At 45.4% G+C, this 5818-nt stretch overlaps 1 pseudogene; it reads left to right on the top strand.

Annotated features, from left to right (window-relative positions):
• Nucleotides 1–2500: 2500 nt before the first annotated feature.
• Nucleotides 2501–2618, top strand: LOC126475928 (5S ribosomal RNA; annotated as a pseudogene).
• The last annotated feature ends 3200 nt before the right edge of the window (nt 2619–5818 follow it).

Consider the following 5818-nt stretch of genomic DNA (forward strand, 5'->3'; position numbering starts at 1 on the left):
CCAATAAAACTCAGTATTTGGTTCGCCTTCTTCACAAATTTTTCTATGTAATTTTTCAAAATGTTCGTAGTTGTCAGTCCTAGCTTTTTAGTTGAACTGACAGCATATACATTCGTGTAATTTATCATGTAACCGAAATTTAACGGAGTCCTTTCAATACTCAAGTGGATGAACTCACACTTTTCCTTATTTAGATTCAATTACCACTTCTCACACCATATAGATATCTTGTCTAAATAATTTTACAGTTGGTTTAGGTCTTCCGATGACGTTACTAGACAGTAAATAACAGCAGCATCTGCAAACAGTCTAAGGGGGCTGCTCGGATTGTCTCCTAAATCGTTTACTCACATACAGATTACGGAAGGTAGAGGGCCTGTAGAACTTTCTTGGCAACCACCATACGTCATTGCCGATTTCCTCGATTACTTTTCGTCATTTATCTTCAATTTTGACATTTATGACACGAAATCACGAATCTAGTGGCACAACTGATCTGATACTTCAGAGGCACGCAATTTGGTTAGAGGTCTCTTGTGAGGAGTGGTATCAAAAGCCTTGTGTAAATACAGAAATATGGAATCAATTTGAGATCTCCTGCCGATAGCACTTAACGAGAATAAAGTGCTAGCTGTGTTGCGCAAGAACTACATTTGCTGAATCCGTACTGACTGTGTGTCAAAAGATCGTGCCTTTCGATGTAATTCATATATCCGCGGTTAGTTTTTACATTTTCATTATCGCAATGCCTGAGTAACAAATACCATACAGTTTAATTACTGGTGTCATCATATTTTTCTATACCTAAAATATTCATATTGTAATTTCAAGACATTGCATTATCGCCATCGGTTTACATCTTTTCTACATATGCCACATGTGGGTTACAATTTCAATAAATTACATTCACAACCCGTATTTTACACATAAATCAATTTTAAATCAACTCCTCTTATCCATACAGCTGCTGGCTAACCCGTCCAAGAGGACCGACGCAACAATGCTCACTTTATTATCGAGTATGAATCGTTTGCTGTCTTTTGCCAATAACACCAATTTACTTTTGTTAACAGTGGGAATTGTATCTAGTTCGGGTCGTCGAATTACAGTTGATTTATAAACATAATTTACCACTCATTCTAGGTAATCATCAGTGCTTAATTCCTTAGCTGCTGATCGTTACTCACCTTTAGCTCCACGTATTACGGAAGGTTTCCTTCTATAATGCTACCTCTGACAATCTATTGCATAGCAATCATACTAGACCTGTCAGTACGTAGTTGCCTGTAGACGTGAACAATGTTTTTTTCTTGTTATTAATCTGTAGTAGCATGACAATTCCAACATGCTTTTAAAAGTAGCTGATGATCACGGAAGCGACCAGCCAGTCGGGGCCAACTGTGAGTATGATGACTCCCAAGTATCATGGGATTATCTACGTTCTACAGTTCTGGAGAAGTGAGTCAGCAATTTAAGTGCAGAGGAGACTGGATCTCCGATCTGGCATTATTCACCAACTACGGAAAGTATAAACCACTGGCATAGATAATTTCAAGAGATTGGATATATCTGCAAGGGACAAAGCACGGGCTGTAGGCGTATGTAAGATGAGGATATAAGACGAATTAAGTTTAGTGCTAGTAAACCGACCAATAGGGCTAGCAGAGAGCTAGGAATGCCTCAACGAATTGTAAGCTGTAATTGCTGTACCAGCTCTACCGGTTACAACTTGTAAAAAAAAATGGTTCAAATGGCTCTGAGCACTATGGGACTTAGCTACTGTGGTCATCAGTCCCCTAGAACTTAGAACTACTTAAACCTAACTAACCTAAGGACATCACACACATCCATGCCCGAGGCAGGATTCGAACCTGCGACCGTAGCAGTCGCGCGGTTCCGGACTGCGCGCCTAGAACCGCTAGACAACCGCGGCCGGCGGTTACAACTTGTGCAGTTGTTTGTTGAAAGTGACAACGAAAAGCACATTGAAGCTTATTGCGCCATATCCCGTGCGTAAATCTTCGCGACGAAACGACGTTTCGTCTGAGCGGAAAGGCTCGCAGGTGGGATCTGAAAATCCCCGTTAATCGTGGGAATGCGAGAGAGACTCAGTGAAGCTAAATGTGTTTTCTATCTTACCGAAAAGAAAAACAATGTCTACAGGCCTATGAATACCTCTGTGCCTCAGTAGTACACGTCCAGCTTTGTGGAGACGAATCAAAACGTTCGTATCACTACAATCCGTTACTATTTGAGTGTACTCCAAGACGACTCCACTGTACGTTAAACGCTATTTGGCGTCTCAAATTTAGCACGTTCTGAATTCCGTCGTCGACCCTCGGGAGAACTACGTCTTGCGGCAAAAAAAAAAAAAAAAAAAAAAAAAAAAAAAAAAAAAAAAAAAAAAAAAAACGGAGCTGCCAGTCATACTAGTATGAGCATTGGTTATCTGGGACTTGATTGTGATGGTTATTAATTTTAGAAAACCAATTCAACCTCTGCCAATGGCCTTTCCGCAGTGGTAACACCGGTTCCCGTCAGATCACCGAAGTTAAGCGCTGTCGGGCTGGGCTAGCACTTGGACGGGTGACCATCCGGTCTGCCGAGCGCTGTTGGCAAGCGGGGTGCACTCAGCCCTTGTGAGGCAAACTGAGGAGCTACTTGATTGAAAAGTAGCGGCTCCGGTTTCTGAAACATACGGCTGGAAGAGCGGTGAGCTGACCACATGCCCCTCCATATCCGTATCCAGTGACCTGTGGGCTGAGGATGACACGGGGGTCAGTCGGTACCTTTGGGGTTTCATAGCCTGTGCGGGAGGAGAAAAGAAAAAAATTCAACCTCCACCACGACGATCTGCACTCACCAGCCAGAACATTATGAGCACTGGCGTGCTATCGATACAAACCCGTCTAGGTGATATCAGCGTAACCTGGCGAGGAATGGCGTTTATTGAATGGGGAAGGAGCGCGATCTGACTGAGTCTGACTGAGGGTAGGTTATGATGGCCTGTAGGTTCGGCAGCAGCAATTGTGAAACTGCACGACTTGTCGGGTATTCGAAGAATGCTGTGGTGAGTATCTCCAACACGTGGCGAAACCAAAGTGAAACCACATCCAGATGTCGCTGTATGTCCATCTTTTCGAGATGGTTGCGGGACTTGGCTGTTCGAAACAGGATGTCAAATCAAACGCCTTTCACCCGTCTAGTTTACAAACTTATTTTATTTGGCTACCAGTTTTGACGATTTACTGCCCATTTTCAGGCACCTGACCGACCTGTAGGAAGATTCCACCTCGGTTCTGGTCAAAACAGTTGCCAGCAATACCTGCATTAGTAGATTTTTGCTTGCTATGTCGATCACTTCAACCGTCATCTGCCGACTGCCCAGACGTCGTGAGGTTGGGCGGCGACCTCTCATTACAGATGTCGGTCGTCGTAGGCTGGTCAGACTGGTAAAACAGGACAGGCGGCGAACTGTGGCAGAACTAACACCAGGCTTTAATGCTTGACAGAGCACAAGACTGTCTGAACACACAGTGCACCGAACACTCCTAACGATGGGCCTCCACAGCCGACTACCCATCCAAGTGCCAATGTTAATGAACCATGAATTTACTTTCAAATTTTTTTCTTAAAGAATTTACTTTATTTACTAGTGATTCATCAAGAACATTAATACATTTAATCAGACTAGGTGAGCGTGGAAGTAGTTGCCTTCAGGGAAGTAACTGATGGAAAATTACTTTTAACAAATGTGAATTTTATTCCTAAAATCTTTTTCAAAAACAGATTTAAAATTATAAGCAGGAAAGCACCCTCGAAATATCAAGTTACAATTTTATTTAGAGGCAAAAAGAACAGTATTAACAGTATTAGCCTTCGGGCTGAGAAGTTTGCCTGCTCCCTTTCAACACGGCCGTAGTCATGACCGCTCACAACAACTTCTGAAAAAGTACGCTGGTGCAAATCTGCAACACACCAGATTACTTCAAACTAAAAAATTCTTAACAACTCACACAAACACGTAAACTATGTACCCCGTAAGAGGGATGGAAATAGTAAAACACTCAATTTATTTGCCACTGAAAGCGCAATTTGTTTTTTTTAAAGACTCTTACGGTGGAAGGGTGGCAACCTTATAACCTAAAATGACTATTTCAATAAAATCCATGAAATGCAGACTTACATTAAATGTACAACCTGCTCTACATTGCACATATACCACCTCGCAAGATGATAGACAAGATAAAAACATATTTCAAGAATTCTGCCTTTAATCAATAAATTCGTTAACACCGAATCCGACAAACATGACAGAGGCAGCTATTAACGTATGGCAGATTCACAGGGGGCGGGGGGGGGGGGGGTGTTAACAACCCGAACCGCAGATTGCTCTAAACCTCCCCAATTCCACAAGGAAAAAACGGACCACCCAGTTCACAAATAATCACCTTCCCGCGGGTGGGCAAACGGAGAAGAAAGGTGGGACGACCCCAAAACAAAGCGGTTGGTGACCTCACCAAGAAAACAAGCAGAATTTAACAAACAAATGAAACAACAATCACTTCTAATAAATTGTGATTTCTGACGAAGACCTGGCGCAGCACCCACAAATCGCTCTCCCGAACCGTCCGCTGCCAGTCGCTTCAACGGACGCAGGAAAGCGCGCCGATCTCCCGTCTCACGGCGTCGCAGCTCGCCCCGGCCAGCCCAATGTCGTGGTTTCGCTCCTGTTGCTCTCGTGTGAACCGCGAAGCCACTACCCCTTTCTACACGGCGCTGCCCACTGGACTCACGTGGGGACCTCAGATGCGCCAACGCTCAAGGCGGACAAGTCATCTCGTGCCTCAGTGCGCGACCGACCAACCGATCTATCCAACCGCCAATGACCGTTGCCCGAGCAACTCGAGCACACTGGCGGCCTAACGCGAAGACTCAGATGCAGGAACTCAGCCCCGACCGGGTGAACGCTAGCTGAGTTCTGTTACTGGCGGAGTGGCAAGACTCTCGTTTTCTGGCTTTAAAGTTTGATTCAAACTACAGTCCGACGACAGACAGACACTAACTGCCGCACAAATGCAAACGACAGGTCAGCAACTGGTGACGCGAGACTGACCTAGCCTCACTCCGACTGACCCGCTGCCGTGCTCATAGCGCCCCTTAAACGCACGTGAACAGGTAACCTTTCCGCTTTCTCACCAGAGGGAGACACCAAAGCTGCGATTACCACAGCGGCGCCACCGGCAGAAACGGAGGGCGACTGCTTCACAAAACGCGCTGCAGCACGCTCTTCAAATATCCCTCCCTTCTCTTCCCTTCCCTTCTCTTTCCTTTTCCCACGTCCCCTCCCTCCACCCCTCTTCCCCCGGGTTTCCCCTCCCCCTTCCTCCCTCCCCCCTTTCTACCCTGCTCGTGGCATCTTTGCTTTGCTCCCCCCTCTCACTCTCCCACTCCCCTTCCTCCTCCTCCTCTCTTGGCCGGTCCCCGGACTCGCACACGCATAGTGAACATTCGCGCGCCGGAGATCTTCGACATCAGTATCTCGTGTGTGTGCTTAGTTTTGTGTTTCGTGCAGTTACGACTCCACTGTTCACATGTGCCATCGCCGTTCTCCGTGTTTTGTGCGCCGTGTCCACAAGTGTTAGTGTTTTTATCGTCCAACGTGAGCGGCTTCATGTTTATTGTTTTTTTGTATCTCCATTTTTTGCCCGCCGTTTTTTGTATTGTCTGTATTACCTCTATGTCATGTTATTGTTCCACTTAAGGCTAAAGAACAGCGTAATGTGCTGCTGCCAGCCCGCCTGTATAGGTGATTAAA

Source organism: Schistocerca serialis, chromosome 4, assembly GCF_023864345.2.
Source record: "Schistocerca serialis cubense isolate TAMUIC-IGC-003099 chromosome 4, iqSchSeri2.2, whole genome shotgun sequence".
NCBI lineage: Eukaryota > Metazoa > Arthropoda > Insecta > Orthoptera > Acrididae > Schistocerca > Schistocerca serialis.